This window comes from Mchenga conophoros, linkage group LG16 (assembly GCF_057382185.1).
Source record: "Mchenga conophoros isolate Kocher_MC1m ecotype Shallow Benthic linkage group LG16, M_conophoros_male_GT1.1, whole genome shotgun sequence".
Lineage (NCBI taxonomy): Eukaryota > Metazoa > Chordata > Actinopteri > Cichliformes > Cichlidae > Mchenga > Mchenga conophoros.
The window spans coordinates 5,534,672-5,549,767 of NC_140541.1; positions in this window are offsets into that span (position 1 = coordinate 5,534,672).

Sequence of the window (15,096 nt, forward strand, 5' to 3'; positions counted from 1 at the left end):
CCTATACTTTGTTTCGGTCGAGTTCCCCATTCAAATGCATGTAACAGTGAGAAACGCACTGTCTTGGCGAAAGAAAGCGTTTTTGTACAACTTCATATAAATAGCTGTAACTTTTGATAGAAGACTCGGATACACATGTTTATGGCTTTATCTTATAGAACTCAAGGTCTCCGTGCTGGGAAAACAGGTTTTGCAGCTGTTTGAGCTAAGATTTCCAAGTTATTCACATAATGAAAACCTATACTTTGTTTCGGTCGAGTTCCCCATTCAAATGCATGTAACAGTGAGAAAGCACTGTCTTGGCGAAAGAAAGCGTTTTTGTACAACTTCATATAAATAGCTGTAACTTTTGATAGAAGACTCGGATACACATGTTTATGGCTTTATCTTATAGAACTCAAGGTCTCCGTGCTGGGAAAACAGGTTTTGCAGCTGTTTGAGCTAAGATTTCCAAGTTATTCACATAATGAAAACCTATACTTTGTTTCGGTCGAGTTCCCCATTCAAATGCATGTAACAGTGAGAAAGCACTGTCTTGGCGAAAGAAAGCGTTTTTGTACAACTTCATATAAATAGCTGTAACTTTTGATAGAAGACTCGGATACACATGTTTATGGCTTTATCTTATAGAACTCAAGGTCTCCGTGCTGGGAAAACAGGTTTTGCAGCTGTTTGAGCTAAGATTTCCAAGTTATTCACATAATGAAAACCTATACTTTGTTTCGGTCGAGTTCCCCATTCAAATGCATGTAACAGTGAGAAACGCACTGTCTTGGCGAAAGAAAGCGTTTTTGTACAACTTCATATAAATAGCTGTAACTTTTGATAGAAGACTCGGATACACATGTTTATGGCTTTATCTTATAGAACTCAAGGTCTCCGTGCTGGGAAAACAGGTTTTGCAGCTGTTTGAGCTAAGATTTCCAAGTTATTCACATAATGAAAACCTATACTTTGTTTCGGTCGAGTTCCCCATTCAAATGCATGTAACAGTGAGAAACGCACTGTCTTGGCGAAAGAAAGCGTTTTTGTACAACTTCATATAAATAGCTGTAACTTTTGATAGAAGACTCGGATACACATGTTTATGGCTTTATCTTATAGAACTCAAGGTCTCCGTGCTGGGAAAACAGGTTTTGCAGCTGTTTGAGCTAAGATTTCCAAGTTATTCACATAATGAAAACCTATACTTTGTTTCGGTCGAGTTCCCCATTCAAATGCATGTAACAGTGAGAAACGCACTGTCTTGGCGAAAGAAAGCGTTTTTGTACAACTTCATATAAATAGCTGTAACTTTTGATAGAAGACTCGGATACACATGTTTATGGCTTTATCTTATAGAACTCAAGGTCTCCGTGCTGGGAAAACAGGTTTTGCAGCTGTTTGAGCTAAGATTTCCAAGTTATTCACATAATGAAAACCTATACTTTGTTTCGGTCGAGTTCCCCATTCAAATGCATGTAACAGTGAGAAACGCACTGTCTTGGCGAAAGAAAGCGTTTTTGTACAACTTCATATAAATAGCTGTAACTTTTGATAGAAGACTCGGATACACATGTTTATGGCTTTATCTTATAGAACTCAAGGTCTCCGTGCTGGGAAAACAGGTTTTGCAGCTGTTTGAGCTAAGATTTCCAAGTTATTCACATAATGAAAACCTATACTTTGTTTCGGTCGAGTTCCCCATTCAAATGCATGTAACAGTGAGAAACGCACTGTCTTGGCGAAAGAAAGCGTTTTTGTACAACTTCATATAAATAGCTGTAACTTTTGATAGAAGACTCGGATACACATGTTTATGGCTTTATCTTATAGAACTCAAGGTCTCCGTGCTGGGAAAACAGGTTTTGCAGCTGTTTGAGCTAAGATTTCCAAGTTATTCACATAATGAAAACCTATACTTTGTTTCGGTCGAGTTCCCCATTCAAATGCATGTAACAGTGAGAAACGCACTGTCTTGGCGAAAGAAAGCGTTTTTGTACAACTTCATATAAATAGCTGTAACTTTTGATAGAAGACTCGGATACACATGTTTATGGCTTTATCTTATAGAACTCAAGGTCTCCGTGCTGGGAAAACAGGTTTTGCAGCTGTTTGAGCTAAGATTTCCAAGTTATTCACATAATGAAAACCTATACTTTGTTTCGGTCGAGTTCCCCATTCAAATGCATGTAACAGTGAGAAAGCACTGTCTTGGCGAAAGAAAGCGTTTTTGTACAACTTCATATAAATAGCTGTAACTTTTGATAGAAGACTCGGATACACATGTTTATGGCTTTATCTTATAGAACTCAAGGTCTCCGTGCTGGGAAAACAGGTTTTGCAGCTGTTTGAGCTAAGATTTCCAAGTTATTCACATAATGAAAACCTATACTTTGTTTCGGTCGAGTTCCCCATTCAAATGCATGTAACAGTGAGAAACGCACTGTCTTGGCGAAAGAAAGCGTTTTTGTACAACTTCATATAAATAGCTGTAACTTTTGATAGAAGACTCGGATACACATGTTTATGGCTTTATCTTATAGAACTCAAGGTCTCCGTGCTGGGAAAACAGGTTTTGCAGCTGTTTGAGCTAAGATTTCCAAGTTATTCACATAATGAAAACCTATACTTTGTTTCGGTCGAGTTCCCCATTCAAATGCATGTAACAGTGAGAAACGCACTGTCTTGGCGAAAGAAAGCGTTTTTGTACAACTTCATATAAATAGCTGTAACTTTTGATAGAAGACTCGGATACACATGTTTATGGCTTTATCTTATAGAACTCAAGGTCTCCGTGCTGGGAAAACAGGTTTTGCAGCTGTTTGAGCTAAGATTTCCAAGTTATTCACATAATGAAAACCTATACTTTGTTTCGGTCGAGTTCCCCATTCAAATGCATGTAACAGTGAGAAACGCACTGTCTTGGCGAAAGAAAGCGTTTTTGTACAACTTCATATAAATAGCTGTAACTTTTGATAGAAGACTCGGATACACATGTTTATGGCTTTATCTTATAGAACTCAAGGTCTCCGTGCTGGGAAAACAGGTTTTGCAGCTGTTTGAGCTAAGATTTCCAAGTTATTCACATAATGAAAACCTATACTTTGTTTCGGTCGAGTTCCCCATTCAAATGCATGTAACAGTGAGAAACGCACTGTCTTGGCGAAAGAAAGCGTTTTTGTACAACTTCATATAAATAGCTGTAACTTTTGATAGAAGACTCGGATACACATGTTTATGGCTTTATCTTATAGAACTCAAGGTCTCCGTGCTGGGAAAACAGGTTTTGCAGCTGTTTGAGCTAAGATTTCCAAGTTATTCACATAATGAAAACCTATACTTTGTTTCGGTCGAGTTCCCCATTCAAATGCATGTAACAGTGAGAAACGCACTGTCTTGGCGAAAGAAAGCGTTTTTGTACAACTTCATATAAATAGCTGTAACTTTTGATAGAAGACTCGGATACACATGTTTATGGCTTTATCTTATAGAACTCAAGGTCTCCGTGCTGGGAAAACAGGTTTTGCAGCTGTTTGAGCTAAGATTTCCAAGTTATTCACATAATGAAAACCTATACTTTGTTTCGGTCGTGTTCCCCATTCAAATGCATGTAACAGTGAGAAACGCACTGTCTTGGTGAAAGAAAGCGTTTTTGTACAACTTCATATAAATAGCTGTAACTTTTGATAGAAGACTCGGATACACATGTTTATGGCTTTATCTTATAGAACTCAAGGTCTCCGTGCTGGGAAAACAGGTTTTGCAGCTGTTTGAGCTAAGATTTCCAAGTTATTCACATAATGAAAACCTATACTTTGTTTCGGTCGAGTTCCCCATTCAAATGCATGTAACAGTGAGAAACGCACTGTCTTGGCGAAAGAAAGCGTTTTTGTACAACTTCATATAAATAGCTGTAACTTTTGATAGAAGACTCGGATACACATGTTTATGGCTTTATCTTATAGAACTCAAGGTCTCCGTGCTGGGAAAACAGGTTTTGCAGCTGTTTGAGCTAAGATTTCCAAGTTATTCACATAATGAAAACCTATACTTTGTTTCGGTCGAGTTCCCCATTCAAATGCATGTAACAGTGAGAAACACACTGTCTTGGCGAAAGAAAGCGTTTTTGTACAACTTCATATAAATAGCTGTAACTTTTGATAGAAGACTCGGATACACATGTTTATGGCTTTATCTTATAGAACTCAAGGTCTCCGTGCTGGGAAAACAGGTTTTGCAGCTGTTTGAGCTAAGATTTCCAAGTTATTCACATAATGAAAACCTATACTTTGTTTCGGTCGAGTTCCCCATTCAAATGCATGTAACAGTGAGAAACGCACTGTCTTGGCGAAAGAAAGCGTTTTTGTACAACTTCATATAAATAGCTGTAACTTTTGATAGAAGACTCGGATACACATGTTTATGGCTTTATCTTATAGAACTCAAGGTCTCCGTGCTGGGAAAACAGGTTTTGCAGCTGTTTGAGCTAAGATTTCCAAGTTATTCACATAATGAAAACCTATACTTTGTTTCGGTCGAGTTCCCCATTCAAATGCATGTAACAGTGAGAAACGCACTGTCTTGGCGAAAGAAAGCGTTTTTGTACAACTTCATATAAATAGCTGTAACTTTTGATAGAAGACTCAGACAAACATGTTTATGGCTTTATCTTATAGAACTCAAGGTCTCCGTGCTGGGAAAACAGGTTTTGCAGCTGTTTGAGCTAAGATTTCCAAGTTATTCACATAATGAAAACCTATACTTTGTTTCGGTCGAGTTCCCCATTCAAATGCATGTAACAGTGAGAAACGCACTGTCTTGGCGAAAGAAAGCTATTTTGTACAACTTCATATAAATAGCTGTAACTTTTGATAGAAGACTCGGATACACATGTTTATGGCTTTATCTTATAGAACTCAAGGTCTCCGTGCTGGGAAAACGGTTTTGCAGCTGTTTGAGCTAAGATTTCCAAGTTATTCACATAATGAAAACCTATACTTTGTTTCGGTCGAGTTCCCCATTCAAATGCATGTAACAGTGAGAAACGCACTGTCTTGGCGAAAGAAAGCGTTTTTGTACAACTTCATATAAATAGCTGTAACTTTTGATAGAAGACTCGGATACACATGTTTATGGCTTTATCTTATAGAACTCAAGGTCTCCGTGCTGGGAAAACAGGTTTTGCAGCTGTTTGAGCTAAGATTTCCAAGTTATTCACATAATGAAAACCTATACTTTGTTTCGGTCGAGTTCCCCATTCAAATGCATGTAACAGTGAGAAACGCACTGTCTTGGCGAAAGAAAGCGTTTTTGTACAACTTCATATAAATAGCTGTAACTTTTGATAGAAGACTCGGATACACATGTTTATGGCTTTATCTTATAGAACTCAAGGTCTCCGTGCTGGGAAAACAGGTTTTGCAGCTGTTTGAGCTAAGATTTCCAAGTTATTCACATAATGAAAACCTATACTTTGTTTCGGTCGAGTTCCCCATTCAAATGCATGTAACAGTGAGAAACGCACTGTCTTGGCGAAAGAAAGCGTTTTTGTACAACTTCATATAAATAGCTGTAACTTTTGATAGAAGACTCGGATACACATGTTTATGGCTTTATCTTATAGAACTCAAGGTCTCCGTGCTGGGAAAACAGGTTTTGCAGCTGTTTGAGCTAAGATTTCCAAGTTATTCACATAATGAAAACCTATACTTTGTTTCGGTCGAGTTCCCCATTCAAATGCATGTAACAGTGAGAAACGCACTGTCTTGGCGAAAGAAAGCGTTTTTGTACAACTTCATATAAATAGCTGTAACTTTTGATAGAAGACTCGGATACACATGTTTATGGCTTTATCTTATAGAACTCAAGGTCTCCGTGCTGGGAAAACAGGTTTTGCAGCTGTTTGAGCTAAGATTTCCAAGTTATTCACATAATGAAAACCTATACTTTGTTTCGGTCGAGTTCCCCATTCAAATGCATGTAACAGTGAGAAACGCACTGTCTTGGCGAAAGAAAGCGTTTTTGTACAACTTCATATAAATAGCTGTAACTTTTGATAGAAGACTCGGATACACATGTTTATGGCTTTATCTTATAGAACTCAAGGTCTCCGTGCTGGGAAAACAGGTTTTGCAGCTGTTTGAGCTAAGATTTCCAAGTTATTCACATAATGAAAACCTATACTTTGTTTCGGTCGAGTTCCCCATTCAAATGCATGTAACAGTGAGAAACGCACTGTCTTGGCGAAAGAAAGCGTTTTTGTACAACTTCATATAAATAGCTGTAACTTTTGATAGAAGACTCGGATACACATGTTTATGGCTTTATCTTATAGAACTCAAGGTCTCCGTGCTGGGAAAACAGGTTTTGCAGCTGTTTGAGCTAAGATTTCCAAGTTATTCACATAATGAAAACCTATACTTTGTTTCGGTCGAGTTCCCCATTCAAATGCATGTAACAGTGAGAAACGCACTGTCTTGGCGAAAGAAAGCGTTTTTGTACAACTTCATATAAATAGCTGTAACTTTTGATAGAAGACTCGGATACACATGTTTATGGCTTTATCTTATAGAACTCAAGGTCTCCGTGCTGGGAAAACAGGTTTTGCAGCTGTTTGAGCTAAGATTTCCAAGTTATTCACATAATGAAAACCTATACTTTGTTTCGGTCGTGTTCCCCATTCAAATGCATGTAACAGTGAGAAACGCACTGTCTTGGTGAAAGAAAGCGTTTTTGTACAACTTCATATAAATAGCTGTAACTTTTGATAGAAGACTCGGATACACATGTTTATGGCTTTATCTTATAGAACTCAAGGTCTCCGTGCTGGGAAAACAGGTTTTGCAGCTGTTTGAGCTAAGATTTCCAAGTTATTCACATAATGAAAACCTATACTTTGTTTCGGTCGAGTTCCCCATTCAAATGCATGTAACAGTGAGAAACGCACTGTCTTGGCGAAAGAAAGCGTTTTTGTACAACTTCATATAAATAGCTGTAACTTTTGATAGAAGACTCGGATACACATGTTTATGGCTTTATCTTATAGAACTCAAGGTCTCCGTGCTGGGAAAACAGGTTTTGCAGCTGTTTGAGCTAAGATTTCCAAGTTATTCACATAATGAAAACCTATACTTTGTTTCGGTCGAGTTCCCCATTCAAATGCATGTAACAGTGAGAAACACACTGTCTTGGCGAAAGAAAGCGTTTTTGTACAACTTCATATAAATAGCTGTAACTTTTGATAGAAGACTCGGATACACATGTTTATGGCTTTATCTTATAGAACTCAAGGTCTCCGTGCTGGGAAAACAGGTTTTGCAGCTGTTTGAGCTAAGATTTCCAAGTTATTCACATAATGAAAACCTATACTTTGTTTCGGTCGAGTTCCCCATTCAAATGCATGTAACAGTGAGAAACGCACTGTCTTGGCGAAAGAAAGCGTTTTTGTACAACTTCATATAAATAGCTGTAACTTTTGATAGAAGACTCGGATACACATGTTTATGGCTTTATCTTATAGAACTCAAGGTCTCCGTGCTGGGAAAACAGGTTTTGCAGCTGTTTGAGCTAAGATTTCCAAGTTATTCACATAATGAAAACCTATACTTTGTTTCGGTCGAGTTCCCCATTCAAATGCATGTAACAGTGAGAAACGCACTGTCTTGGCGAAAGAAAGCGTTTTTGTACAACTTCATATAAATAGCTGTAACTTTTGATAGAAGACTCAGACAAACATGTTTATGGCTTTATCTTATAGAACTCAAGGTCTCCGTGCTGGGAAAACAGGTTTTGCAGCTGTTTGAGCTAAGATTTCCAAGTTATTCACATAATGAAAACCTATACTTTGTTTCGGTCGAGTTCCCCATTCAAATGCATGTAACAGTGAGAAACGCACTGTCTTGGCGAAAGAAAGCTATTTTGTACAACTTCATATAAATAGCTGTAACTTTTGATAGAAGACTCGGATACACATGTTTATGGCTTTATCTTATAGAACTCAAGGTCTCCGTGCTGGGAAAACAGGTTTTGCAGCTGTTTGAGCTAAGATTTCCAAGTTATTCACATAATGAAAACCTATACTTTGTTTCGGTCGAGTTCCCCATTCAAATGCATGTAACAGTGAGAAACACACTGTCTTGGCGAAAGAAAGCGTTTTTGTACAACTTCATATAAATAGCTGTAACTTTTGATAGAAGACTCGGATACACATGTTTATGGCTTTATCTTATAGAACTCAAGGTCTCCGTGCTGGGAAAACAGGTTTTGCAGCTGTTTGAGCTAAGATTTCCAAGTTATTCACATAATGAAAACCTATACTTTGTTTCGGTCGAGTTCCCCATTCAAATGCATGTAACAGTGAGAAACGCACTGTCTTGGCGAAAGAAAGCGTTTTTGTACAACTTCATATAAATAGCTGTAACTTTTGATAGAAGACTCGGATACACATGTTTATGGCTTTATCTTATAGAACTCAAGGTCTCCGTGCTGGGAAAACAGGTTTTGCAGCTGTTTGAGCTAAGATTTCCAAGTTATTCACATAATGAAAACCTATACTTTGTTTCGGTCGAGTTCCCCATTCAAATGCATGTAACAGTGAGAAACGCACTGTCTTGGCGAAAGAAAGCGTTTTTGTACAACTTCATATAAATAGCTGTAACTTTTGATAGAAGACTCGGATACACATGTTTATGGCTTTATCTTATAGAACTCAAGGTCTCCGTGCTGGGAAAACAGGTTTTGCAGCTGTTTGAGCTAAGATTTCCAAGTTATTCACATAATGAAAACCTATACTTTGTTTCGGTCGAGTTCCCCATTCAAATGCATGTAACAGTGAGAAACGCACTGTCTTGGCGAAAGAAAGCGTTTTTGTACAACTTCATATAAATAGCTGTAACTTTTGATAGAAGACTCGGATACACATGTTTATGGCTTTATCTTATAGAACTCAAGGTCTCCGTGCTGGGAAAACAGGTTTTGCAGCTGTTTGAGCTAAGATTTCCAAGTTATTCACATAATGAAAACCTATACTTTGTTTCGGTCGAGTTCCCCATTCAAATGCATGTAACAGTGAGAAACGCACTGTCTTGGCGAAAGAAAGCGTTTTTGTACAACTTCATATAAATAGCTGTAACTTTTGATAGAAGACTCGGATACACATGTTTATGGCTTTATCTTATAGAACTCAAGGTCTCCGTGCTGGGAAAACAGGTTTTGCAGCTGTTTGAGCTAAGATTTCCAAGTTATTCACATAATGAAAACCTATACTTTGTTTCGGTCGAGTTCCCCATTCAAATGCATGTAACAGTGAGAAACGCACTGTCTTGGCGAAAGAAAGCGTTTTTGTACAACTTCATATAAATAGCTGTAACTTTTGATAGAAGACTCGGATACACATGTTTATGGCTTTATCTTATAGAACTCAAGGTCTCCGTGCTGGGAAAACAGGTTTTGCAGCTGTTTGAGCTAAGATTTCCAAGTTATTCACATAATGAAAACCTATACTTTGTTTCGGTCGAGTTCCCCATTCAAATGCATGTAACAGTGAGAAACGCACTGTCTTGGCGAAAGAAAGCGTTTTTGTACAACTTCATATAAATAGCTGTAACTTTTGATAGAAGACTCGGATACACATGTTTATGGCTTTATCTTATAGAACTCAAGGTCTCCGTGCTGGGAAAACAGGTTTTGCAGCTGTTTGAGCTAAGATTTCCAAGTTATTCACATAATGAAAACCTATACTTTGTTTCGGTCGAGTTCCCCATTCAAATGCATGTAACAGTGAGAAACGCACTGTCTTGGCGAAAGAAAGCGTTTTTGTACAACTTCATATAAATAGCTGTAACTTTTGATAGAAGACTCGGATACACATGTTTATGGCTTTATCTTATAGAACTCAAGGTCTCCGTGCTGGGAAAACAGGTTTTGCAGCTGTTTGAGCTAAGATTTCCAAGTTATTCACATAATGAAAACCTATACTTTGTTTCGGTCGAGTTCCCCATTCAAATGCATGTAACAGTGAGAAACGCACTGTCTTGGCGAAAGAAAGCGTTTTTGTACAACTTCATATAAATAGCTGTAACTTTTGATAGAAGACTCGGATACACATGTTTATGGCTTTATCTTATAGAACTCAAGGTCTCCGTGCTGGGAAAACAGGTTTTGCAGCTGTTTGAGCTAAGATTTCCAAGTTATTCACATAATGAAAACCTATACTTTGTTTCGGTCGAGTTCCCCATTCAAATGCATGTAACAGTGAGAAACGCACTGTCTTGGCGAAAGAAAGCGTTTTTGTACAACTTCATATAAATAGCTGTAACTTTTGATAGAAGACTCGGATACACATGTTTATGGCTTTATCTTATAGAACTCAAGGTCTCCGTGCTGGGAAAACAGGTTTTGCAGCTGTTTGAGCTAAGATTTCCAAGTTATTCACATAATGAAAACCTATACTTTGTTTCGGTCGTGTTCCCCATTCAAATGCATGTAACAGTGAGAAACGCACTGTCTTGGTGAAAGAAAGCGTTTTTGTACAACTTCATATAAATAGCTGTAACTTTTGATAGAAGACTCGGATACACATGTTTATGGCTTTATCTTATAGAACTCAAGGTCTCCGTGCTGGGAAAACAGGTTTTGCAGCTGTTTGAGCTAAGATTTCCAAGTTATTCACATAATGAAAACCTATACTTTGTTTCGGTCGAGTTCCCCATTCAAATGCATGTAACAGTGAGAAACGCACTGTCTTGGCGAAAGAAAGCGTTTTTGTACAACTTCATATAAATAGCTGTAACTTTTGATAGAAGACTCGGATACACATGTTTATGGCTTTATCTTATAGAACTCAAGGTCTCCGTGCTGGGAAAACAGGTTTTGCAGCTGTTTGAGCTAAGATTTCCAAGTTATTCACATAATGAAAACCTATACTTTGTTTCGGTCGAGTTCCCCATTCAAATGCATGTAACAGTGAGAAACACACTGTCTTGGCGAAAGAAAGCGTTTTTGTACAACTTCATATAAATAGCTGTAACTTTTGATAGAAGACTCGGATACACATGTTTATGGCTTTATCTTATAGAACTCAAGGTCTCCGTGCTGGGAAAACAGGTTTTGCAGCTGTTTGAGCTAAGATTTCCAAGTTATTCACATAATGAAAACCTATACTTTGTTTCGGTCGAGTTCCCCATTCAAATGCATGTAACAGTGAGAAACGCACTGTCTTGGCGAAAGAAAGCGTTTTTGTACAACTTCATATAAATAGCTGTAACTTTTGATAGAAGACTCGGATACACATGTTTATGGCTTTATCTTATAGAACTCAAGGTCTCCGTGCTGGGAAAACAGGTTTTGCAGCTGTTTGAGCTAAGATTTCCAAGTTATTCACATAATGAAAACCTATACTTTGTTTCGGTCGAGTTCCCCATTCAAATGCATGTAACAGTGAGAAACGCACTGTCTTGGCGAAAGAAAGCGTTTTTGTACAACTTCATATAAATAGCTGTAACTTTTGATAGAAGACTCAGACAAACATGTTTATGGCTTTATCTTATAGAACTCAAGGTCTCCGTGCTGGGAAAACAGGTTTTGCAGCTGTTTGAGCTAAGATTTCCAAGTTATTCACATAATGAAAACCTATACTTTGTTTCGGTCGAGTTCCCCATTCAAATGCATGTAACAGTGAGAAACGCACTGTCTTGGCGAAAGAAAGCTATTTTGTACAACTTCATATAAATAGCTGTAACTTTTGATAGAAGACTCGGATACACATGTTTATGGCTTTATCTTATAGAACTCAAGGTCTCCGTGCTGGGAAAACAGGTTTTGCAGCTGTTTGAGCTAAGATTTCCAAGTTATTCACATAATGAAAACCTATACTTTGTTTCGGTCGAGTTCCCCATTCAAATGCATGTAACAGTGAGAAACACACTGTCTTGGCGAAAGAAAGCGTTTTTGTACAACTTCATATAAATAGCTGTAACTTTTGATAGAAGACTCGGATACACATGTTTATGGCTTTATCTTATAGAACTCAAGGTCTCCGTGCTGGGAAAACAGGTTTTGCAGCTGTTTGAGCTAAGATTTCCAAGTTATTCACATAATGAAAACCTATACTTTGTTTCGGTCGAGTTCCCCATTCAAATGCATGTAACAGTGAGAAACGCACTGTCTTGGCGAAAGAAAGCGTTTTTGTACAACTTCATATAAATAGCTGTAACTTTTGATAGAAGACTCGGATACACATGTTTATGGCTTTATCTTATAGAACTCAAGGTCTCCGTGCTGGGAAAACAGGTTTTGCAGCTGTTTGAGCTAAGATTTCCAAGTTATTCACATAATGAAAACCTATACTTTGTTTCGGTCGAGTTCCCCATTCAAATGCATGTAACAGTGAGAAACGCACTGTCTTGGCGAAAGAAAGCGTTTTTGTACAACTTCATATAAATAGCTGTAACTTTTGATAGAAGACTCGGATACACATGTTTATGGCTTTATCTTATAGAACTCAAGGTCTCCGTGCTGGGAAAACAGGTTTTGCAGCTGTTTGAGCTAAGATTTCCAAGTTATTCACATAATGAAAACCTATACTTTGTTTCGGTCGAGTTCCCCATTCAAATGCATGTAACAGTGAGAAACGCACTGTCTTGGCGAAAGAAAGCGTTTTTGTACAACTTCATATAAATAGCTGTAACTTTTGATAGAAGACTCGGATACACATGTTTATGGCTTTATCTTATAGAACTCAAGGTCTCCGTGCTGGGAAAACAGGTTTTGCAGCTGTTTGAGCTAAGATTTCCAAGTTATTCACATAATGAAAACCTATACTTTGTTTCGGTCGAGTTCCCCATTCAAATGCATGTAACAGTGAGAAACGCACTGTCTTGGCGAAAGAAAGCGTTTTTGTACAACTTCATATAAATAGCTGTAACTTTTGATAGAAGACTCAGACAAACATGTTTATGGCTTTATCTTATAGAACTCAAGGTCTCCGTGCTGGGAAAACAGGTTTTGCAGCTGTTTGAGCTAAGATTTCCAAGTTATTCACATAATGAAAACCTATACTTTGTTTCGGTCGAGTTCCCCATTCAAATGCATGTAACAGTGAGAAACGCACTGTCTTGGCGAAAGAAAGCGTTTTTGTACAACTTCATATAAATAGCTGTAACTTTTGATAGAAGACTCAGACAAACATGTTTATGGCTTTATCTTATAGAACTCAAGGTCTCCGTGCTGGGAAAACAGGTTTTGCAGCTGTTTGAGCTAAGATTTCCAAGTTATTCACATAATGAAAACCTATACTTTGTTTCGGTCGAGTTCCCCATTCAAATGCATGTAACAGTGAGAAACGCACTGTCTTGGCGAAAGAAAGCGTTTTTGTACAACTTCATATAAATAGCTGTAACTTTTGATAGAAGACTCGGATACACATGTTTATGGCTTTATCTTATAGAACTCAAGGTCTCCGTGCTGGGAAAACAGGTTTTGCAGCTGTTTGAGCTAAGATTTCCAAGTTATTCACATAATGAAAACCTATACTTTGTTTCGGTCGAGTTCCCCATTCAAATGCATGTAACAGTGAGAAACGCACTGTCTTGGCGAAAGAAAGCGTTTTTGTACAACTTCATATAAATAGCTGTAACTTTTGATAGAAGACTCGGATACACATGTTTATGGCTTTATCTTATAGAACTCAAGGTCTCCGTGCTGGGAAAACAGGTTTTGCAGCTGTTTGAGCTAAGATTTCCAAGTTATTCACATAATGAAAACCTATACTTTGTTTCGGTCGAGTTCCCCATTCAAATGCATGTAACAGTGAGAAACGCACTGTCTTGGCGAAAGAAAGCTATTTTGTACAACTTCATATAAATAGCTGTAACTTTTGATAGAAGACTCGGATACACATGTTTATGGCTTTATCTTATAGAACTCAAGGTCTCCGTGCTGGGAAAACAGGTTTTGCAGCTGTTTGAGCTAAGATTTCCAAGTTATTCACATAATGAAAACCTATACTTTGTTTCGGTCGAGTTCCCCATTCAAATGCATGTAACAGTGAGAAACGCACTGTCTTGGCGAAATAAAGCGTTTTTGCACAACTTCATATAAATCGGTGTAACTTTTGATAGAAGATTCAGATATACGTATTCATGGATTTATCTTATAGAATTCAATATCCCCGTGCTGGGCAAACGGGTTTTGCAGCTGTTTGAGCTAAGATTTTCAAGTTATTCACATAATGAAAACCTATACTTTGTTTCGTGCGAGTTCCCCATTCAAATGCATGTAATCGTCAGAAACGTAATAACGTGGTGAAATAAAGCGTTTTTCATGGTCTTCATAAAGACAGCTGTAACTTTTGATAGAAGACTCAGAAATACATGTTTATGGCTTTATCTTATAGAATTCAATATCCCCGTGCTGGGCAAACGGGTTTTGCAGCTGTTTGAGCTAAGATTTTCAAGTTATTCACATAATGAAAACCTATACTTTGTTTCGTGCGAGTTCCGCATTCAAATGCATGTAATCGTCAGAAACGCACTGTCTTGGCGAAATAAAGCGTTTTTTCACAACTTCATATAAATCGGTGTAACTTTTGATAGAAGATTCAGATATACGTATTCATGGCTTTATCTTATAAAATGCAATATCCCCGTGCTGGGCAAAAAGGTTTTGCAGCTGTTTGAGCTAAGATTTTCAAGTTATTCACATAATGAAAACCTATACTTTGTTTCGTGCGAGTTCCCCATTCAAATGCATGTAACAGTGAGAAACGCACTAACGTGGTGAAATAAAGCGTTTTTCATGGTCTTCATAAAGACAGCTGTAACTTTTGATAGAAGACTCAGAAATACATGTTTATGGCTTTATCTTATAGAATTCAATATCCCCGTGCTGGGCAAACAGGTTTTGCAGCTGTTTGAGCTAAGATTTTCAAGTTATTCACATAATGAAAACCTATACTTTGTTTCGTGCGAGTTCCCCATTCAAATGCATGTAATCGTCAGAAACGCACTGTCTTGGCGAAATAAAGCGTTTTTGCACAACTTCATATAAATCGGTGTAACTTTTGATAGAAGATTCAGATATACGTATTCATGGCTTTATCTTATAGAATTCAATATC